This window comes from Arachis ipaensis, chromosome B06, assembly GCF_000816755.2.
Source record: "Arachis ipaensis cultivar K30076 chromosome B06, Araip1.1, whole genome shotgun sequence".
Taxonomy (NCBI): domain Eukaryota; kingdom Viridiplantae; phylum Streptophyta; class Magnoliopsida; order Fabales; family Fabaceae; genus Arachis; species Arachis ipaensis.
In genome coordinates this window covers 8,277,814-8,288,965 of record NC_029790.2, presented here as the reverse complement: position 1 = coordinate 8,288,965, position 11,152 = coordinate 8,277,814, and the positions used below count along the sequence as shown (strand labels likewise).

The 11,152-nt window shown below is 34.8% G+C and overlaps 1 long non-coding RNA gene across 1 annotated transcript; it reads left to right on the top strand.

The window, feature by feature from the left end:
* Window positions 4,977-5,624, top strand: LOC110263891. Its single transcript, XR_002349626.1, has 2 exons — window positions 4,977-5,078; window positions 5,190-5,624. It is a non-coding gene; the product is annotated as an uncharacterized LOC110263891 (long non-coding RNA).

Sequence of the window (11,152 nt, the reverse complement as noted above, 5' to 3'; positions counted from 1 at the left end):
ACATGAGATATCCAAATATAAAATTACTTTTACTTCTCTATAAGATCTTTTAAAAAAAGATAACTCAAAAAAAGATCTTTTTTTAAAAGCTCATCCAAACAAGCCCTAAGAGTATCATAAAAAACTATTATTGTTATCATAGACATTATTATAAACACGTAACAATATACAACTAAAATATTAACTACTCTCATAAACCGAAAACAATAACAACAACGACAACAGTTAATACTACTACTACTGCTACTACTACTACTAATAATAATAATAATAATAATAATAATAATAATAATAATAATAATAATAATAATAATAATAATAATAATTTGTAATCTAAATCAATTTTGCCATCGTATACAGTACTTGTTTGGAGTTTTTTTTATCCATGTAGCTCGATTTTGAATTGTGAAGGTCAATTCAATTGGTAAATGGTAGTAAATTAGTCATCATTCAATGATTTAATTTGTGCATGATTTTCAGTTAGGGACTAAAAAAATAAATAGATAGTTCCAAATTGACAGAAAGATCCTATAAGGCTCACATCGGTTGGAGAGGGGAACGAAACATGCCTTATAAGGGTGTGGATACCTCTCCCTATCATGACGCATTTTGACGAGTGAGTGTGGGGGGCTTCGGCTAGCATCCCTATCGTCAAAGGCAAAACCGTGAGGCCTTGTGTGCCAAAGCGGACAATATCGTGCTAGCGGGTGGTCTGGGCTGTTACAGATGGTATCAGAGCAGTTCGTTCCTATAGAGCCTGAGGGATGGACTGATTATGCTTCTGGGCATACTCTGGTGTGTGTATGTGCTATTAGGATATCTGATTGATATATGTGGCATAAATGTTCATGTGTGAAGGGACCAGATGTCGACTCACGGACGCGGTCGCTGATCAACTTAATATCACTTGTTTGGTGTGTGAAGGGACCAGATGTCGACTCATGGACGCGGTCGCGGGCGAAGTAGAGGTAGGATAGGCACCGTTACTCCTGGCCCAGCAGGGAATGATCCAGTAGACTTCATGGCTGCCCTGGGAAATATGGCTGTGGCTATGCAGGCGACAGCCGAGGCACTGGGTAATCAGATAAACCAGGGTAATCACAGAAACAATAATGATGAGGACTAGGGGTGTCCACAGATCGGATCGGATCGGATATGACGAAAAATTCGATCCGATCCGCACAATTCTCATCGGATCGGATCGGATACAATATCCGCATTTTTCAGTGTCGGATCCGATCCGCACATTTGCGGATCGGATCGGATCGGATCGGATCGGATTGCGGATATATCCGCAAGATTAAGCTCATTTTTTAATTATCTTTTTAAGTAAAAAGTTCAATAAAAAATGTTTCTTTCACACTTTTAAACCTATTTGTTCCTAAAATAAATTTAATCAATTTTTTCCTAAATAACAAAAGTAAAATAATACAATATATAAATAACATGCTTAACAACTACTAACTAAATTACTAAAACATACAAACTAAGAGATAAGTAAATATAATAACAAAGATTCCAACAAACACTTCCAATAAGTAAAAACAAGTAAACAACAAGCACTAAAATACTAAAAGCCTCATTTAAAATAAAACAGCAACATAGTACCCCACTAAAATCTAAACAATCTGAATCTGCAAATGCTTATCAACTATCAGCAGAAACAAAACAACTTGATCCAAGATTATTTAAAATAAAATAGCAACATAGTACTCCACTAAAATCTAAACAATCTGAATCTGCAAATGCTTATCAACTATCAGTAGAAACAAAACAACTTGATCCAAGATTATTTAAAATAAAACAGCAACATAGTACCCCACTAAAATCTAAACAATCTGAATCTGCAAATGCTTATCAACTATCAGCAGAAACAAAACAACTTGATCCAAGATTATTTAAAATAAAACAGCAACATAGTACTCCACTTAAATCTAAACAATCTGAATCTGCAAATGCTTATCAACTATCAGCAGAAACAAAACAACTTGATCCAAGATTATAAGACACTAAAATCTAAGATTGTTGAAAGAACATTGAGAATGAAGTTTCTTGCTACTTAAAAATTAAACTTGAGCCATCCCTTCTTAAATCAGCAGGCAGTAGCCATCAGCAGCAAACATGAATAGTGTATTCCTATTAAAATAATACATATTGAAAAATTAGTAAAACATGTTAGAATAAATTGAACAAAAAATAGTCTAAGTTATTATACACTAATACAAGTACTTAGTTATAAACTTATAATACCTAAGATGGTTCAGGAGGATGTAATTGACTTTGAACTTCAGGATCTCCAGCACTAGTAACTCCAGAAAATTCTTTTCAATTAAACAACCAAATATGTCAAAGCCAATGGGATAAAATAAAGAATAAAGAAGAGCGAAAAATAAATGAACCAATTCATTATATACCTGAATCAACCGCAGCATCTCCTTCATCAAGCTCAACCAAAATCTTAGCAAGTTTTAACCAATTTTGAGTACAAATTAAAGCCTCTACAGTGGTGGGACTCAAAGCACTACGATAAGGGTCAAGGACACGACCTCCGGTGCTAAAAACTGACTCGGACGCCACAGTAGAAACAGGAATGGCTAATATATCTCTAGCCATGCAAGACAGAACTCGATACCTCAGAGTCTTTCCTCTCCACCACCTCAGTATGTCAAATCCACTAAAATCTTTCGCCACTTCATCTTCCAAATACCTATCCATCTCATTCTTCTTGAGCTCACTTAACTTTATCCTTTGTGTTTGTTTCCACTTGCTCATAGGGTCTTCAATCATAATGCTATCAATGTCACTCGTGTCTAAACTAGGATTTGGTGTAGTATCGGAAGAAAAACTAGTATCTTGAGTATCTTCAGGGAGGCGAGGATTCCATATGGTATATTGCTCAAACAATTTAGCAATAATATCCTTCAATTTTTTGAAGATCCTTGAAGACTTTTCACCTTCACCATACATCTCAGACAAAGTGAACTGAATATATTCCAACTTATAACGGGGATCAAGGAACACAGCAACAAGCACTAGATAATTTAAAGATGGTTTATTGGCTTTGTCACTTGAAGTGAAAGAGGAAGAAGAGTAACGGTGATCAGAATCATCCCAATACTTATCAAACTTAGCTTTCATAGCTGATGCCATCTCACGCAACACCAAATCATCACTTACAATCCATTTATTCAAAGTGCATAATATCTTACACAATACATGAAAAAAAGTATTTGAGGTGACATTCAAAGAACTAGAGAATGAAAGAGTTGCATGATAGAAAATTTGCAAAAACCGCATGAAAATACGAGCTCTACTCCAATCTTCATCAGTAGGAGGCCCCCTCATCGTCAACATATCTCTCAAAATGAGCATCTTCTCTCGCAAGCCGAGCAAATGCCCTTTCAAACTTTTCAGCCACTTCCAACATCATAAAGGTAGAATTCCACCTAGTTGGCACATCAAGAATAATCATTTGACGACTAGTAATGTTTGCCTCAAGTGCGCACCTCCTAAAGGTTGCTAATCTAGATGGAAAGGACTTCACAAACTTACAGGAAGTTCTTATCCTAGCAATAGAAGAGCTTAAATCTTTTAAACCGTCGCAAACAATTAAGTTCAAAATATGGGCAGCACATCTCAGATGGACAAATTCCCCACCCAACATAGTACAACCATTCCATTCTCGCATAATTCTAACCAAAGTATTCACAGCAACAAAGTTGGCACTAGCATTATCTACAGTTACAGTACAAAGCTTCCGAATACCCCAATCTTTTAGGCACTTCTCTAACGCTTTTCCTATGGTAGGACCAGTATGATCAGCAATCAAGTTAAAAGACAATATTTTCTTATTCAACGTCCATCCATCATCAATGTAATGAGCAGTTACACACATATAGTTCATGTTTTGAACAGACGTCCAAGTGTCAGTGGTTAGGGAAATCATCTGATGGTTCAACTCCAAGAGGGATTTAAGGGCTTTCAACCAGAGAGGCAGAGAATCCAAGCAGCTGCTGCTACTGTTGCTCTGAACAGCCTGCTCAAGGATCTGAACATTGTCGTCAACGTTGAGGAGGAAGGCGACCAGCACAGGCAGGAACGGCGGGGGTGAATGGCGACCTGAACGGCATAATAGGTGAGACTCTCAGAGATTGGGAGTCACGGGGTGAACGGCGGGGTGAACGACAAAATAGGTGAGACCGTGAGAGTCTGAGAGATTGGGGGTCAGGGGTTGAACGGCGGGGTGAACGGCAGACGGGCAGAATAGGTGAATGGGTGAGAGTGAGATTGGGGTCTGGAGATTTGGGTTTCACTTTGTCTCAGGCTTTCAGCGCCGTGAAGGAAGGAAGCAAGGAACAAGGAAGGGAAGGGTTCGAAGGGAGTCACTAGTCAGGGACGAAGGGTGAACTGTGGTCTATGTCTCTGTGAAGTGTGAAGTGTGAAGTGCAAAATGAGATTAGGGTTAAGTTAGGTGGTGGCCGCAACATGGTGTAACTAACATATATATATTTTTTATTTTTTATTTTTTAATTATTTTTTGCGGATCTGCGGATCGGATCCGCGGATACAGCACAGAAATCTGCAATCCGATCCTTAATAGGTGCGGATCGGATCCTATCCGATCCGATCAGTCTGCGGATCGGATCATATCCGCAATTATCGGATCGGATGCGGATAAATACCGCGGATCTGCGGATATGATCCGATCCATGGACACCCCTAATGAGGAGCCAAATCGGTGCCAGGGATTTGTGTTAAAAAAAAATTAAAAAATTTTAAGTACAGAAATCGATGTCAGGGATTTGTGTACTTCCACAGTTTTAAAAAACACCAAAAATTACCATGTTAAAGTATATCACCACTTTTACTTCCATAACAAAAAAAATTAGCCAAATTAAGTAGCATTTACTTTATTATTATTATTATACTTGCGCCGCCATATATATATATATATATATATAGGAATGAGAGGCGAGAGAGAAGAGTAACCGAGAGAGAGGAACGAGAGGGCGTAAACCCCACTAAACTTCCGACTTCGATTTCTTGCAATCCGTGACTCCAATCAAAAATCTAATCCGGTAAAAGTATTTGTATCATCCTCCTCTACACGTTGGCACCACTTTTGACCGGTAGAAGTTGACGGTGACGTAGTTCTTCTACCCCTTGAGTTTGACCAACTGGAGTTTTAGGAGGCATAGACGATTCTGGACATTTTCTTCTTCGATAGCTCAGTCAGAAAGCTTCTCCGGAGCTTTGAATATTTTGATTCCGTACAAAGGTATAGTTTTGGTTTCTCATAGTTAATGTTTAATGTCACGTGAAAACTTAGGTTAGAAGACCTTAAGATAGGAATGAACTGAGTGAATAATTGATGGATTGTGTATATGGTATAAAATATGAGGTTTAGTTGTTGTCAATAATTTGCTGTTGAAGTTGGTCAGTTTGGAAAAAGATTTAATATTGGTATTTGTTTGATTATGAAATAATTTGTTACTGGAAATGATTTGAATGACTGAGAGGTGTTTGGTTTGATAGTTGGGACCCTTGAAGGGTGGCAAAAATTTGAGTCTTAGAGGAGATATTGCCAAAATTTCTTTAAGAATTGGAGTTTTGATTTGAGGTAATATTTTAAAAGGGAAACTTGGAGTTTAACTCCATGGAATGCTATATTATTGAGCTTGGAGTTTAACTCCATGGAATACTACATTATTGAGCTTGGAGTGTGACTCCATGGAATATTATATTTGAGCTTGGAGTTTGACTCCATAGAATATTATTGAGCTTGGGGATGCGCGCACAGAGGGACTGTCCAATGGTTAACTACTAGGACTTGTCGGGTTGGCTGTATAACCGACAGATGAGACTCATCAGCCATAGGACAGGCATACATCATATGCATTTGTTTGTTTGCTTGAGTGTGCATTGTTTTGGTTTGCTTAACTGTTTAATTCTGCTTATCCGCTACTTGTTCTACTTGCTGTAAATGCTTCTCTACCTGTGCTTTTCTTGCTTAAACTATATGTGTATGTTTTCTGAGAAATCCTTCTTGGCGAAGGTGTGAGGAGAGAGGATTGTTCCACCAATGATTCGGAGGATTAGAGGAGACAGAACGTGAATTATTAGGTTAAAGTTAGATTCAGAACTATAATACCTTAGACAACTTACCTAATTTCTGGTTTAGTTGAATTCTTAAACTGAAATCTGAGTGTTGAAGTTCTAGGAATGCCTCTGGCTTTCCCGAGACCTTTTATATTAACTATGCGGGCACCTTTACCATACTGAGAACCTCCGGTTCTCATTCCATACTATGTTGTTGTTTTTCAGATGTAGGTCGAAAGGTATCTCATTAGGCGTCTGGACACCTGAAGCGAAGTGGTTACTGGGTTATTTTGGTGTGTAGTGATGTATATACACGTACTTAGCTTTCTCTCCACATAACTTATTCTTTTTGATCCTCCTAGAGGGTTATGGAGAGGCAGGGTTTTGTTTATGTACATTTTGGGTTTTGGATATATATATATGTAAATATTCTCCAGCCAGCCTTGACTTCGCGGACTGAGTGAGGAGCTTGTTATTTTGTACCTTTGGCTTTCTATTCATACTTTTATTATCTTACCTTTTATAGTTATAGTTTGACTCACACGCAAGTTGTTCCGTTTCCGGAGCGTGGCGCTTTTCATTTTGCAATTTTGTTTTACCCATTTTTCGAGGCTCCTAGTCTATTATCTTCTTTCTACTACTATAAGTATGTATTTTATTTTTTTTAGAAGTCGTAATACCTCGCCACCTCTGCTTTACGACTTAAGCGTAAGGCTCTGTGTGGTAGGGTGTTACATTATGGTATCAGAGCCAGAACCCGGATCGATGTGCCAGCGAGGGCGCTGGACTCCCTTAGGGGGGTGGATTGTAAGGCCCACATCGGTTGGAGAGGGGAACGAAGCATGCCTTATAAGGGTGTGCATACCTCTCCCTAGCATGACGCGTTTTGACGAGTGAGTGTAGGGGGCTTCGGCTAGCATCCCTATCGTCAAAGGCAAAACCGTGAGGCCTTGTGTGCCAAAGCGGACAATATCGTGCTAGCGGGTGGTCTAGACTGTTACAGATCCAAAAGTATATTAAAAAAATTAAGTGATAATTAAATTCATCATTTCTTTAATACCCATATTTAACATATATAATATATTTGAAAAACTAAAAAATTTAATTAAAAAAATATAATTACAATTCTTGAAATTAAATTAGATGAATCGAATTTGTTGTACATAAAAATAATAAATATAATATTATGAATTATGAATACATTTGAAAGAAGGAAACGTGCATTCATGTCATATCGTTTCAAAGTTTATTAATTATTTTTTAATGGAATAATTTCTTTAATTTTCAGATCTCTACTGCCGTTTTCAAATTCTTCATATTTTATATATTACTTTATTGTAAAGTAGGTTACTCATGTTTGATTAATAACTAATATGCCTACAAAAATGTTTATTCAAAGTCATTTTATTTTTTAATGCCACATTTAAATATATAAATTAAAGCTGGACCATCATGTGGCAACGTTTATATTAATCTCAGTAAAACTTCTGAAATTTGTTTAGTATATATCATGGACCTGAATGCAAAAGCCTGATGATACTAACTATAAAGCTACAAGATATTATTATTATTATCATAATTAATTAAAATGTGACTATATTATATGATTCTAACAGAAGTATATAATATATGAAGAACAGAACAAAATTAGTTAGAAGGTGGCCAAACGTGAAGTCCATGCACAATTCACAACTAATCATAAATCATGGAACATGGATCACCAAATTCAGCAGCAATTGAAGTTATCACATAGCAAACCAGAAACCACACATACACCGATACACAAAAGATTGAGACCATATGTTATAACTTTAATTTAAACTATTAAAAATTAGGTAAACAGTTGAATTAATCTTTTGAAATAAAGTAATGAAAAAGGAAAAATCATTATGAATTGCGTGCTAAAGTAAAGTTCAAAGGCAATCATGCAAAAGAAGAAGGACTAATATATTTCTGGTATGTGTGGATTAAAATAAGACCAATTGGATGGGTGTGGTTAGTTTTTGTTGTGCTCCAAAAAAGAAAGCACTGGTTTTTCTAGAATGGATTCGATAAGTTTGGTAGGTTGATTGTTTCGTTCCTGCGCCGCCGGCTGGCAAAATAGTACGTGATTTTTGTTATTGACAAAATAGTCCCTAAAAAATTTTAAAATTTGACAAGCGTGTCCTCAAACTCGCCAGAACAAATCTCCAACAAGTAAAATGATGACGTGGCCACCATATTTTGATGACCTGGCAAACCACCACTAAAGCCCCCTCCCCAACACACACTCTCCCTCCCCGACACAGCCCCGCTCCCAACGCACATTCCCCCTTCCTCTCCCTCCCCATCGCAACCCCCTCCCTATCGCAGCCCCCTCCCCAATGCACACTCTTCCCTCCCTTCGTCAACACCCACACAACTTCCACAAGTACCTAAATCCCGGTGCCCTGGTCCAAATCCGCAATTTGCGTATCATCAGCGCCAGATCTCACTGGATCGGCTCTATCTGCCAGATCTCTCTCCGTCACACTTCTCCTCTTTCCTCCTCATGGCATACGCCGCAGGACGCTACCGTCGCTCAGTGTAACACCCTAACTGTTAGCACGTCATGATCGTACCAAAAGTAAGGCGTTACGGACCTGATTTCCTTTATTATAAATTTACTATTGAGCCTTTACGTCGATATCGCGTTTCCGTTTTTAAGAAAATTTCAGAAAATAGATTTTAGTAATTAAAAATCACATAACAAAAGATCTTCAAATAATAATAATCACATAATTACTAATAATAATAGATGTTATACGATTAAATTCAATGTAAAACTCAAATACAATACCTATCCCTCTGGATAAAATAAAAACCCTAAAGTAACAAGGACGAGGGAACTCTATAAAAACAACAGGAATCACAAGTAAATCTACGAATCATCTGCAGCTTTTTACTGAATCTCCGAACCTGTGTCACTGAAAGGGTGGAAGATTTGGGGTGAGAACAAACCACACGTTCTCAGTAGGGAATGAGAATGCCGTAAAAGTAATGATATAAAGTACAAATAATTAACTTTACTCAATAAAAATATATTTTTATCAAACCCTTTGAAAATACTCTTGGTTCTACTTTAGATAATTAATTACTTCCTTTTAAAATCTCTTAACTCAAAACAAAACTTAAATATAAAAATTAGTCACATTTTCTGTCTCTCAGCCACATAGTTAATCCTCCGTCAAATGTCAACTCGTAATCACTTTAATACACTCACAAACAAGTAGTGCAAGTAAGAGATTCAATTCAATGTACAAGCAAGTCACAACAAGACAAACAATACAATCACAAAGTAATAAGACAAGCAAGCTACTTTTAAGAAAATAATTTTCTTTAAATAAAATAATAGATCATAATTAACTCATTAGTTAATTATTTAATTTTCGAAAATTTGGGGTCTTACACTCAGCCTCAGGCCAACACTGTCGTTTCCACTAACAGTTTTTCGTTCTTTGTTGCAAGGATCTATGGACCTCATTGTCCAATTGAAAACATTGCTTCGTTTATGATTTTCGTTGCCAAACCTTATTGTGGCTACGATAGTGGTGATGGTGGTCCTTGATGGTTGAGATTGTTGTTGTTGTTGATGTTGAAGTTGTTGTTGCTGTGAGTGGTGGTGTTGAAGGAGGGAGGGGGAGTGATGGAGGTTCTGGTACCATTTTATCAGTTTTAGAATCTTTCGAGTACCGATTTGGTATTTATCTCTATTATTAATCTATTAATAATACAGATTGTCATAAGGGAGTCACTCAGATAAACACGTTTAAAATGTCTTTTTTTTAAAGATATTTTTTAGTCATTAAAATTCGATACATATAATTGATTAAACTATGTTATTTTTATCAAAATTATATCAGATAAATTGAATTGGCCAAAAAATCAATAAACTATACCTTGAACCGGTTTAAATTAATATTTTTTTATAAAAAATAACTATAATATTCTTATTATAAAAAATGACTAAAATACTTAATGTAGATCAGTTCAAAGTTTGGTTTATCGATTTTTTGGTCAAATTAATTTATCTGATCTAATTTTGACAAAAATAATACTATTTAATCGATTATATGTATTAAATTTTAATTACTAGAAAACATCTTAATCTGAGTGACTCCCTTATCATAAAGTTACAAATCGATAAAGATTTATCAATATAAGAATAACATGGATTAATTAAAATTTTACGTATATTAAAATTCAATTAAATTTACATATATTTTACTCAAAATCAATTAAAATTTTATGTATATTTTGAGTAAAATATATATAAATTTAATTAAATTTTAATATACTTAAAATTTTAATTAATCTACATTATTCTTATATTGATAAATTTTTATCGATCTATAACTTTATGACAATATGTATCATTAATATATTAATAATATTATTGATGCTTTGAGTTTGTTGAGTTTATAAGTGGTCTCCATAATATATATTATGTTTTTATTTCGTTTAGTATTAGTAGCCTACTCATAGTGAATTTTAATACAAAGATAACAAATAGAATTATTAATTTAGTTTAAAGAGATAAAAAATTAAATTTGTTATTACTCAAAAAAAATTTACTATATATCAAATAATATGTTTATTAATTTTCACTTTATTGTAAAAATAATCTAAAACATAATACTAATAATATATCATAAGATTATTATTATTAATGTATTAATCGTATTTTAATATTTATTATTTATATATTATTTAAAAAATAAAGACAAATAAACTTTTAACTAATTTAAATTTAGAGACAATTAGATCTATATTTATTTCTAAACCTCATACGTTAGTGTTTTCTGTTTAAAATTATCAGAAAAACACCCACAAAAACTGTCATATTGTGTCACAAAAATAAAGATAAAGGACAAAAACAAAAAAAAATATTTTTATTTTAAAAAATTGCATTATCACTCTAAAAAATAAACAAAAACTAGATTGGTAGCTCACTCAATCTATAATATCTCATTACACTTCATAGACAGGTATAATAACATAAATTTCCGTAATATTCTTGAATGTTGAGTGATAT